The sequence below is a fragment of the Schistocerca cancellata genome, chromosome 1 (genome assembly GCF_023864275.1).
Source record: "Schistocerca cancellata isolate TAMUIC-IGC-003103 chromosome 1, iqSchCanc2.1, whole genome shotgun sequence".
Taxonomy (NCBI): Eukaryota; Metazoa; Arthropoda; class Insecta; order Orthoptera; family Acrididae; genus Schistocerca; species Schistocerca cancellata.
In genome coordinates this window covers 809,440,115-809,453,712 of record NC_064626.1, presented here as the reverse complement: position 1 = coordinate 809,453,712, position 13,598 = coordinate 809,440,115, and positions in this window count along the sequence as shown.

The following is a 13,598-nucleotide window of genomic DNA, read 5'->3' as shown; positions in this document are numbered from 1 at the left end:
CAATTACATCTTCGTCTTCCACTCGCCGAATTGAGCTGTGGCGGCACAAAATAAATAATAACCTAAAGGAAGAGCCTGCGGACTGGAGTGACGCGGTGCAAACAAAACTTGAAACGACGGGGATACATTTCTGGAGATGCAACCTGCGAATGCAGAGAATCTCAAGATGATGCACTCCCCTTGGTCTGCCCAAAGTTTCCTGAATCTTGCACACTTGATGACCTGGTCACAGCAAACGTTGCAGCAATCAAGACTGCCAATTTCTGAGCCTCAAAACCAATTTAACTTGTACAAAATACTGAGTACATATTGTAGATATGTTTGATTTCGTAAATAATTTTATTGTACTGTCCTGGATGCGAAAATAATAAAAATAATTTGCATATCCAAGCATGCCCTTTTGAAGGTCGCCTCATTGCACCCTTCATGGTGTTGCAGTTATAACAGTATAGTTTTGAAACGTAAATTTGAAAAGAACCCTCTCTCGACCGTTTTTTGAGCGCTGCTCATCAGTCTGGCATCATCGTTACCACGCGGGCTTAACGGAGGAGGCATAAAAGATGTAAAGATGATCGGCACGAATACTACATATAACAAACCAAGATTTAGGCAACTTCCTGGGTTAACCGATGGTTGAGATTCCATCTTTTCGGGAATGTTTATTTCGGCTATAAAGTAAGAAATTCATGTTTCTCATGTAATTACGCAATACTCTAGTGCATTTACAAAATGTTATACCTTTACAAATCTGTCCATAACTAATAACATTTTTGCATGTTTCTGAGTGATAATGTTTGGTACAAAAATTAGGTATCTGCCAATTTCGCTTTACAACACCCTAAATTCAAACTCTAGTATGTAACTATGCAAAACGTAATCTGATTTTTATTTTGTTTTATTATTCATAACCAATACCACATGGGGATGACTATTTTTCAAATTTAATTTATGTAATGGTAAACAAAACATTATTTATCAAAAAAGAGAACCATAATAATGTTTCACAAAAACATTTAATTTTATCGTAAACAATTTATTTTACGTAAAATATTAATATTACTATATGTAAACAAATCTTGTGATGCAGCATATCTTGAAATTTTACATTTTTGTTTTACGACTATAGCAAACAATGTTTATTACTTCTGTTGTTCTTAGATTTTTGTAGCTCTTAGAACATTCTGGAAAAATACAGTTGGTTTTATAGAAGTGAAAGCGCATCAAACCAATCAGTCTGCATTTGGTCTTCGACTAGACTGCATTTTGTAATCAATCTGTGGTTGGTAATTGTACTTAGTGCACAGTGTGTGTTTTGTTCAGAGAAATTACACGCAAATACCTTTCTTGTGCGTAAAACTGCATGTCCAGTTTTTGTGAATGAAGCCTCTTGGAATGAAAACGTGAGATAAGAAACTGTCGAAATAAAACATCGTTCTTCAGTCTTCTGTAGCTGAAAGCTGGGATTAATGCTGTTTTAATGAAGATTTATCTGCGTTAATCCCCTAGACGCCGAAGTCGAATTAAAATAAGTATTGATGTAACATCTCCTCTTGGAACATTAAATAAGAAGTACCGCTTAATGACACTGCATGAAGTTTTGGCAGTTTATCCAAGAGAGGGTTGTTATAACATGCACAAGAGATGTGTTGTGCATCACGGAGAGGTTTACTGCTAAAGTTTCACTAAAATTTCCTGAGCGTACGTTCCAAAAAGTGCGACTCCTTCCCATGTACATCTCGCTAATTTACAATGACGGAATAATCTTAGAAATTCCAGCTTCTAAGAAGGCTTACACATAATTCTTTTTCACCGTCACCATTCACGACTGTAAGAGGAACGGATGTAAACTATTATGGTACCAGAAGCACAGCGAAAGTTGGGTTGCGGAGTGTAGATATACACTGCCACACGTAAAGTGAGGCACCGAAAAGACGTTGCAGGGTATCAGCGTAGCTTCGCACATGTACACTCTGTCGACAGGTGTGTAAATGATTAGAGTTGCAATCTTCTGTGATAAATAGAACGGTCAAGGAATGCATTAGTGTTGTCCAGTTTAGTGTTGTTACCAGGCTTGGTAGGGTATATAAGAGGCGAGAAGGGCGTCAGATGTTGAGTGATCACTATGAAGGACACAGGGATGCCAAGTACTCGCGTGAGATAGCATTATAACCACTTGACAGAGTTTGGAAGGGACCTAATTATGGGTGTCCATTTGGCCTTCTGATCGTCTCGTGCAATATCCAGATTTGTGGAGCATTCGGATGTGACAATGGTCCGATGTTGGACTGCATGCGAACTCGAGGGCGGTCACTCGTCTTCAAGGCTCCGGTCAACCACGTCTCACTGCCACAAGGGTTGATCGCCGTATCGTGCACCAAGTACATAGTAACCTTTTCACGTCGCCGCCCACCATCCGAGAACTAATAGTTTGCTCGCTGCAACATTCTGTGTCCCCCCTCCCTCTCTCCCTCCCCCTCCTCCCCACAGCAATGGTCGGTGACTAGCACAGCCATGTAGTGGAATTACTGACTCAACCCGGATTAAAGAACTACCATTGCATGCGTTGGCTGTCGTTCATACCACAACACAAATGGCTGGAGTGGTGCCTGACTGAGAAACATGGACTGCTGATGAATGATTTCGCACTGTGTTCAGCGATGAATGGCGGTTCTGAAGCACCCCGGATGACCATCGTCTGCGAGTAGTGGCCACCTGGCGAGAGGTCCCATTCTCCCACTATTTTGAAGAGGCACAGTAGCACAGTGGCGTCGTGATGCGGTGCGCAGAGATATCGAGTATCACTTCAGGTTATGGTTGGTAGTGATTGAGGAACTCTAGACGGCACAACGGTACGTCACAGAAATCCTGCATCCAATATAACATCTCTCTTGCGACGGTATTGTGACGTCGTGTGTCAACACGTGGTACATGTCTCTGTGAACTGCCTGTGTGGTGGTGAGGTACTTCTGTGGCCAGTGAGATCTTCAGATCTGTCCCCGACAGTACATGTGTAGGGTCAGCTAGGACGTCGACACTGTCCCAGGTTATCAAGGACCAGTTACAGCAGTTGTGCTTTATTAATACCTAGCCATGTTAGAGAAATCACAGCGTTTCTCCGGGAAAAAAAGGAATAATAATTTTTCACACTGAAATAATATGTATTTTGCCGAGTGCCACGCGTTTGCTGCCAGTCTTACGAATTAGAGTTGCAGATGTGTGCTGGAGTAGGAAGAGAACCCGTGAAGATTGGGCAGGAAATGCGTGTTCCCATAATTAAACAACACGTATCCGTGGCGTAATAGCAGATAGAACCGAAAGTTTGACATAAATCTCATCCAAGAATACATTCAGTTTAATGTCGATGAGGTATTAGGCTATTTCTCTCATATGAGCGGGCATTTGAAAGAATAGAAAACGAAGCAAACAGGCACTCCAGTTATTTCATAACGACCAACTCAGGTCTTTCAATGTGGGACAATCTCCGACCTAGTACGACATGTATAACAAAATATAGTAGACCCTTGGAAACTAGGTTTCTGCCTTTTCCCTGCATTTCCTAATTTCCTCTGCTCTCACTGCCGCTACACACACACACACAGCCTGTATGCGGTCGGATAGTTTCCTGTGACCTGTACTTTGAGGACTGCGATACTGTAAAAGTTTTGTGAACATGTACATGTTCAGCAGTTTCCATCCTATCCTGGGAACAGACAGGCAGATGGCGTTTCTCAGACTGAAATATCGTGTTTTTTGACTCGGCAGTACAATTCACGGAGAAGTAAACTGAATAATGTAGGCACAACCGACGGACAGAGGGAAAGCGCTGTGAGTTCGGCTGTGTGAGTGGTGGTGTATGGCGCAAGGGGAAGGGGGAGGGGTAGAGGGGTGGGATGACATCCAGCAGAGGCTGAGCGGGCAGGAAATAAAACGCGAGTGGCAGAAGTTCCGTTCCAACCCTACACCGCAGCCAGCATCCAGTCGCTCAAAGTTGGCTAGGTTGTTGTTTTATGAAATTTGAGACCGGCAGAAGCCGCGGTACAACTCGATGTGTGGGAAGTTCTGTCCTTTTGATGTAACAGCAGCTCCAGTCAGTGGCCTCGTACTCACATTTCTATGTCCATTTGTATTTATGCGTATGAGCAGCCTCTGCTTACGCCCTTTCTAAGGCAGTGCAGCAGCCTGCCTTTTCAGGTAACGGGACAAAATTTTAGGTGCACAAAAATCTTACTCCACTTCTTGTATTGAAACCACATGGTAGTTTTTTTATATTTATTGTTCGCGAAGATCAGAACTCGAATATCAGTCCCCCAGAGCAGTTCAATGCAATTCTCAAAACTTCTTGAGAAAATCGAATTTCAAGTTTTCTGAAGAGCTTTAATTCCTGCAGAAGTTAAGTTTTTCGACAAGTGGCGTGGCTTTGTGGTAGAATGCTCGGATGTAATGTGTGGGCTTGGGATAGGTGTCCGGCATGACAAAATGTAAACAAATTTGCATGTTCTGTGGGAATGTACTTAAAGCGTAAAATACAAGAAGAAGGAAAATATTAGTACCACTCGAGACTAGTAATCGCTGGTTTACCGGTTCGAGCGTCGTTTCGTATAATTCCTTATTAGTTTTTTTCGTTCAGTTCGAACATTACCGTCATTTAAACATAAAATTCATCAAATACATGTTAATTTACACATATCTAACTGTCATTTTTTTATGAAAAATGTACATCTTCTTATTGCTAATTACACATTGTCTACAAAATTCTTAATTACAATTCTTTTATAAAAGACTGACTATATTTTAAACAATACAAATGAAATTTTTTCGTCTTTAAGTATTTTGCACTTCTCCCAAATGCTCGTGAAACATGTTTAAAAATTTGCATTGGCGGAGACTCGAACCAGTGTCGCACACATGACTAACGAGCAATCTGTCACAGCAGAAATCCTTATTACTGGCCAGTTGCCGCGACCACTGAACAATCCGAACACAGTGGTCACTGCAACTCCACGGACTCCCCTAGCGCGCCTCCTGTCAGACCGAAACTCTTTAACTTCTCCACACACTACTAATGGAACGCCCCTTGCCCGCTGTACTCCTTTATCGCAGCATTTCGCCGATTCCCGTAAGAGTTCTAGCTTACATTAGTAGTTAACCAACTTTCTATATACATTTTGACATTGTACATAACTAACTGTGTAAGCATATTTTTGTAAGATTGTGTTCAACAGTTGTAGGGTATTTAATCAAAGTTTTTAATGTACCCCATCAGCAGCGGGATGAACTTTATTGAAATATGATAATAGTTTTAGTCCCAAGTATTATTGGTTTCTCCGTCTTAAGCTTACTGCAAATTAACTAAAGAAAATTTTACACGAGACGCGTTTCGTTTTTATTTACAAAGTATCTTCTGTGGTCATTCTACAAATTGGGTATATATGTTTTTACATTTTTGGTTGTTTTAGAGTAAAAACAGCTTTTTGCTCATAAAGTTTGCTTACCATGGTTCTGCTTCTTGTCTATATATCCTCTAAACCACTACTTCTACCCTCTTTGTTACCAGAGGTTGATGTCGAACGAAACTTGGTTACACATACACACTTCGCAGTTTTGCCTATTTACACTATTTCTTACGCTGCATTTGCGTTGTAATTAAAAGCGAAAAGCATCTGGTGTAAAATCTCTTTAATTGCAGTAAGCTTAAGAAGGAGAAACCAATAATACTGATTTTAATAGCTGCTGCGAAAGATGATCATGCAAGATACATATTAGTTTCAGTCTGTATGGACCAGCTACTGGCGCTGTACAAAACGTCGTTTTGTCGTCTAGCTTGCTGATGTGTTTAACATAGTGATCTAATATTGGCTTATGTAGCAAACATCAGTATTTAATAGGCAAACAGGCAAGCCTGAGTATTTAAGTCAATATGAAGGCAGTTATGTTCAATACGCCAGAGAGTGTGATGCTAAAACGACCTTTTGGCAGAAGGTGGTCCTTATAGACTGCAACTAGCAGCACACCTCAGTACGGTTAAGACAAAAGCTTATGTCTTGTGTGTATATATAAAATCTCGAATAGTTGTAAACGGATTTTCTTTAAATTTTTAAACGATACTCAAATAACCATCTCGACAGACAGTGAACATGTATATAACAGAGAAAGGTTATTAGCAAAAATCTAAAAAAGTTCTTCATTCATATACTTTAAATATTTTCACTATGCTCTAATGAGCGTTCAGACGAACATAGGATACATCTTTTTTTTATATGTATTGTATAAAAATACGTATGTGATAAATGGGAAACGTTGTTAGAAGAAACATCGAAAGCTTCTTGTCTGATATATATCCTTTGTGATTTACTTCAAATTTTTACACCATGCTCTACTAAACATTTGGTCGGTCTTAGGCTACAAATTTTGTAATATAGTTAAGTTCTTCAAATTTTTACACAATACTCTAATAAACAGCAACCGGGCATATGCTGTATATTATCCTAAGCAACGTACTGGTTAAAACCGGCTGCGAGAAGAAAAGCACTGTGCTGTAAAAATGTGTGGTTTCTCCTTTCCCTCAGTCATATTTAATTACAAAAGCAATTCGTTATCCTCGTTCCTCGCAGCCTTTCGTGTATTCCCGCAAGAGTTCGAGATTGGTGTACATCGGCACCGAAGGGACCATTAGCAGTCTCGCCTTCGGACAGGTCCGAAAGAACAGACACCATTTCCATACAACAGTCTCATATCGTTTGACAGTTATCGAAGTATTAATTTATAAAAAATATTTTGCACAGATATACATCAGAAGATGCAACATAAAAATTACAAAACCGGTTGTGTGAGTCTCTTACTCGACATCAGTAAATACAACTGTTGGGGACTATTGAAGTTTTCATTCAATTTTTAGTTTAAAATTTCTAACCCCTGTATGTGAATGCCTGTTTTACACTATGGATCGTCAACCAGTTATGTATCATCACTTTAGCTGTGGCTGCCCTAGTTTTAAAATCATCTGTTCTACAACGATGTTTAACATTTTAAATAGAACAGGTAATTTAAAAATGTAATCATTATAATTCCATTGCCAGGCTATTTTTATTGGAAGCTGTATAAAACCATTTTCAAAGGTGCTTTGCATTGTGATATAGTTTTTATTTTGTTCTGCAAAATGTAAAAATGTGTACCGTTTTACTGTTATTTTCACTTTTATTTCCGCGAAAACATTGTAGAGTCGTTGTTATAAGAAGTTTGCGCGATGGAATAAACATAGTCTTGTCAACGCATAATTACAGCCGTCGCCAAATAAGTACAAGGGACAGTGTCGATCTAGGGACACACTTATTACTGCAAACAAGAGCATCTTTACACAACCAGTGCCAACATTGTGTGGATTGCTCCCGTAAATCGTGCCAGACAGGGACGACGGCAGAGAAGAGAAGCAATATCCGCCGAATCCGTGCTGCTCTGCTGACGTGGTGTCTGTCCCGAGATTCGCCAGGTTGCGGCGCGGCGGAGCCCGCAGCCGTGCCGACTGCCGGCCACGTCTCAGCAGAGCACAGTGGCGGATATTCTGCGCTGCTGACGTCACATCGGCAGAGCCCAGTCGCCGCGTTTCAGTCGAATCGCTGCACTGACCGACAATTCTCGTCAAAAGCGTCCCTCAACACTCCCTTCAATGCCCGCATCTCGTGGTCGTGCGGTAGCGTTCTCGCTTCCCGCGCCCGGGTTCCCGGGTTCGATTCCTGGCCGGGTCAGGGATTTTCTCTGCCTCGTGATGGCTGGGTGTTGTGTGCTGTCCTTAGGTTAGTTAGGTTTAAGTAGTTCTAGGGGACTGATGACCATTGATGTTAAGTCCCATAGTGCTCAGAGCCATTTGAACCACTCCCTTCAACTGAAGCAATGCTTATAAGATACAGCCAGAATCTCATTCTGGAAACATCCCCCAGGCTGTGGCTAAGCCATGTCTACACATTATCCTTTCTTTCAGGAGTGCTAGTTCTGCAGGGTTCGCAGGAGAGCTTCTGTAAAGTTTGGAAGAAGTTTGGAAGGTAGGAGACGAAGTACTGGCGGAACTAAAGCTGTGAGGACGGGGCGTGAGTCGTGCTTGGGTAGCTCAGTTGGTAGAGCACTTGCCCGCGAAAGGCAAAGGTCCCGAGTTCGAGTCTCGGTCCGGCACACAGTTTTAATCTGCCAGGAAGTTTCATATCAGCGCACACTCCGCTGCAGTGTGAAAATCTCATTCTGGATACAGCCAGGTAGTTTCGCACTAGCGAACCATTCCTGTCTTGCTGCATCCAGTGGCTTTCACAGCCATTATCAGAGACCCTTTGCTTTCACGAAGAGTCAAGATAACACTACTTGGCGCAGGCTTAAATTTACAACAACAAAAAAAATACAACTTTGACCATGAAACATAGTGATGGTGTCGGTCTTTCTCCACATACTCTCCCTTCTGCGTGACACATTTTTCACGATGATGGATAACATAATGGAGATCTTGGTTTTACACATAGAAATCATCACGTCGTCATTTTGTAAAAGCTTGCCACGCAACTGTTTCTTCATGCGAGTAAACATGAAGAAGTCACTTCGTGTTACGTCATACGGGATGAGAAGCAAGATTTGACAGGAGAAAGAAGCAGCATTTGTGGCTGTGTCTTAAGCAACCCGAGAGAGGACGTTGTCGTGAAGGAAAAATAGTTCTTTGTAGAGTTTCCTGTGATTCTTCTACTTAGCAGTCTCATGTAACCTCGTTAGAAAATTTCAGTAACATGCTATTGTGACCGATTGCTATTAGCACAACCTGTTACCGTCAACCCACGGCAGTTCCAGAAAGAATCATCACACTGCTGCATGAAGTTTAGCTCTTTGCGTTTTTCGGCGATGGTAAATCCACTTGATCCACTGCCTGAGTTGTCCCAGTGTCTTAAGTCACACACCTAACATTTTTTCCATTATATAGGTGGCTTCATAAGTCATCTTCTTAGATATAGATGGCTCACTCCTTCTATTCTGTCGAGGAGCTCCTGGAAGAGCTGAAAAATTAAGCAAGTTCCAGTGTTACATTGTTGATTTTCTTTATTTAAACTTACGAATTGTCGCCTGAATATGTTACTTATATTTCATTTTATCTGTTTTTTCTATCGTGTTATAATTTCATGTATTGACTCGTTCCATGACCATGGAGACTTCTCCTTAATTTGGTCCCACGGAACAATAAATAAATAAATAAATAAATAAATGTAGACTGGCAATGGTAAGGAAAGCATTTCTGAAGAAGAAATTTTTTTTAATGTTGAATATATATTACGAAGTCATTTCTGAAGGTATTTCTCTGAAGCGTAGCCACGCATGGAAGTGAAACATGAACGATAAACAGTTTAGACAAGAAGAAAATAGAGGCTTTTTAAAGGCGATGCTTCGGAAGAATGCTGAATATTAGATGGGTGTATCGCGTAACTAACGAGGAGGTACTGAATAAAACTGGGGAGACAAGAAATCTGTGGCACAATTTGACGAAAACAAGAGATCGGTTGATGGACACTTTCTGAAATCTCAAAGGATCACTAGTTTAGTATTGGAGGGAAGTGTAGGGGGGGGGGGGTAAAAATCGTAGAGAGAGATCAAGAGGTGAATACATTAAGCAGATTCAGAAGGACGTAGGTTGCAGTAGTTTCTTGTAGATTAAGAGGCTCGCACAGATCAGAGTAGCATGGAGAGCTCCATCAAAACAGTTTTCCTACTGAAGACGACAACAATAACAGTAAGTCGTCTGGACGGGCCTGACACAGCTGCAAAATCCCCGTCACTGCAGGCTTACTTAATGTGTGTTAGCAGTCACGGAACTCAGTGGACGGCGACTTTTTGCATTTTCCAGATGTCTTGCAAGGTGTTGAAAACAGATCCACGACAGATTTACAGTTTTTCCACTAAACGCGTGTCTTACAGAACCAGGGCTGTAAGTTCCCATTAGTTCATAGAGAGATGGTCTGCAACTACCTTCTTCATCGTTTAAAATGTTTGTACACACTGGAAGCTTCTGCATGAGCTAACCACACCGTCTTATGCACCATTTTGTTTTGATACTCTAGAGGCGTGCTGCGGTCCTGTGGCACGAGGACTTCAGTGTCTATCAGGACTGCAAACCCGTAGCTGCAAACAAACAAAAAATGAAATGTACAACTTTAGTTTTTCGAAGTGATTTTTAAAACTTTATGACTACTCTCCGTGAAACTACTACAAGGATTATATGCTTTACATATCTGGCTCATAGAAACTAATTTCACTCATCTTGGAACAGCGAGCAGTACAGTCTTCTCGTCATATTGTCTTTTTTGAGGCTTTTCGCAGACCTTCAGGATTATGCTGGATGAAGTTCCTGATTGGCCTTCATAATTACGGCACGTACTAAAATTTATTTTCTCCATTTGATACTCGACAGATTGTCGTTGTATACTGTATGTGATAGCTGCATTGTTTCATATCGACATCATGAACTGTGCAAGATTTTACTGCTTAATTCAGTTCTGTTTCATGTCTTGTACAAGCTCCAGATTCGAGTGTGACAACTTATATCGACTTTTTAATTTTTTTAAAGACATAGTCTTTCAACTATTCACACTTTCTTTTACTTTCTTCTGTAACTTCATATTTCATATTGCGTCCTTCTTTTCTTCTGGCTTGCTCAAGATCGTTCCTTCACAACCACAGATCGTTGTACAATAGGGTTGCAGTTTCACAAATGTCTTTCTCAATTTCCTTCCACTTTACTCTTGTTGTTTGTCATCTCGTCGACCCCTTCCTTCAAGCTGCATGTCCATATCTTCTCTTCCACGTACAGTCTGAAAACAATTGTGCACCTGAAACATCATAGAAATATACAGAAAATTGACATCTGTTATTAATATTACGAAATACAATTAGACTACGAAATCATAGCACCTACAAATACCTTCGTAGTATCGAAAATTATTTATCGTCCAATTATCCTGACGACTGTCCTCGCACAAGAGCGTGCTGAAAAGTAATGCATCCGAATTTTTTATGTGAAAACTCTTAAAGTTTTAAAATAAAATAAACATTATAAAAATCCTACATCTTCGTACTTCATGTGAACGTATTTGCAGCCCTCTGCTGCTAGAAGGCTCCTAATAGTAGCATGGAACATAACAATGCGTAACGTAACTATGTACTTGCGTGAGAAACAGGGTACTGTAATAGAGTTTATAACCACAAAAATCTTCAGTATGACAATGCCAGACCACACACGAAAGGTGCGACATCTGCAACAATCCGATTTCGTGTGTTCAATGTCATCAATCATCCTCCATATAGTCCCGATTTGGCACCATCCGATTTTATCTGCTTCCAGAATTTAAAGAACACGTTCGAGGACTTCACTTTGATAGTGATGAAGCGATGCAAGCACAGGTTGAGGTTGTAGCTCCGTCAAACAAACTGGTTTCTCGTTGGGAGAAATGTGTTCGCCGCTACGGCAACTATGTTGAAAGATAAATATATATAGACATGAAGACTAAAGATGCAGAATGTTAATAAAGTTTGTTTTACTTAAAAAGCTATAAGAGCCTTCAGATAAAAAGTTCCGATACACTATTTTTCAACATGTCCTAGCTGCTCAAAATCTTCGTTCTGAATCGTGTAACTTAACAAATGTTGTTCCTTAATTTGATTGCTTTTATTTCCGACAGCATTCACAATTCTTAAATAGCATATTAGACAGACGCTCACAGCCCTTATTCAACTCCTGAAATAACTTTTCCGAAAGGGCACAAAAGAATACCAACTTCCACATTATTGACCTGAGCTTCAATAACTGGCTTAAAAGTATCGCAACCCGCTCCTCCACTAACAAAACTTTACAAAACCTGGAATTCTTGTTGATTATCAAACTGCAAGGTGTCTGTTGGTAACTGTGACCTAATTTCCACAATTTTCGTTACGGACAGGGTAGCACCCGAAACTAAATTGGGTTTTCCTGCAATCCATAGTATGAAACGCCATCTTCAGTCCTTCTCTGTTGCAGCGATCTGTCATGCAATTGCTGACTGTCATTAGTTTAAAAATAACGTTGAAAAATTCTTGTTAACGATCATAAAATGGCTTACATTCGTTAAATCTCTTGGATCCTTGGATCATTGTACTCATTCGACTCATTCGCTGCATACGGCGCTCTATAATACCTTCATCTGAATTATCATCATGCAATGATTCCAGGTCGCGGTTTGATGCATCAGAATTGCTAGTTTCTCTGTGCCGCCGTTCACTGTCGAGCGCTTCAGTAAGATGTATAATCAGGCACAAGTCTTCAGTGACCTTGTTCCATTCGAGTTCTACTCTCGCACATACTGATAATGGAAATCTCTGTAGTAAAATGTCTGTTCACTTGGCATCCTTGACTGCATGGTGGAGCTATACGTTCCGCTCTCAGTATTTTTACGGAAAGTCACGGATCACGCCGTCACCTCTGCTGTAATTCGGTGGGATCAACAACTTTGAATTCACTGCCCACTGTTGTCCTGACGACCAAAATTAATTCAGAAAAGCCATCTGAAACTCTTCAAACGTTTGGAAATCGTCAGCTAAGCTTCTGTCGCAAATGTGTACTCTCTTCTACTGTGTGTCCGCCCCGATTGCTGAGTGATAAGCGTAACAGATTGCCATTCTACGTACCCGGGCTCGATTCCCGGCTGAGTCGGAGATTTTCTCTGCTCAGGGATTGGGTGTTGTGTTGTCTTCATTATCATTTCATCCCCATCTGGCGCGCAGGCCGCCGGACGTGCCCCGTAAGGGGCCTCCCAGCCAATGACGCCAAACGCTCATTTCCATTTCTACTGTGTATCTAACATACTCGTGCATATCGATTTTATGCATATCAGTTTGCTATTGTGAGAATGTGTGCTTAACCTGCGCATGAATACGACTGGATACTGTCCATCTAGAGCCTTTTGTTTGACTTTAGGGTATGAGCCCTGCTGCATAGGCTGGCCGCGTAGAATTCCTATTGAAAGAGTCACCGCTCGTCCCAAAGACTGCCTTTAAGACAAAGGATCGCAACTGAGCTCGGAGCGGCAAGGCCACATTTATCGACCAGTGGGCACAGTAACGACTATTCTCGAGTTCACTGACGCGTAAAACATGACAAGTTGGAGGTTGACAAATTCAACACTCAGCTTTCAAGTCTTTTGAGTTAATATACGTTTCAGGTCTTGAGTATCGCACATCGTATTTTCATTATTTACACGGACTCTAGAATCAGCCGGCCGAAGTGGTCATGCGGTTCTAGGCGCTGCAGTGTGGAACCGCGAGGCCGCTACGGTCGCAGGTTCGAATCCTGCCTCGGGTATGGATGTGTGTGATGTCCTTAGGTTAGTTAGGTTTAACTAGTTCTAAGTTCTAGGGTACTAATGACCTCAGAAGTTGAGTCCCATATTGCTCAGAGCCATTTGAACCATTTGAACTCTAGAATCCATGCTCGATTCTGCATGAACTACTGAACTGTTCTGCATATTTACAGCTTTGACGCAATCACTGATATCATTCGCGCCATTCATTGTTAATACTACTACGACACCTATAGTACAGAAGAGTTA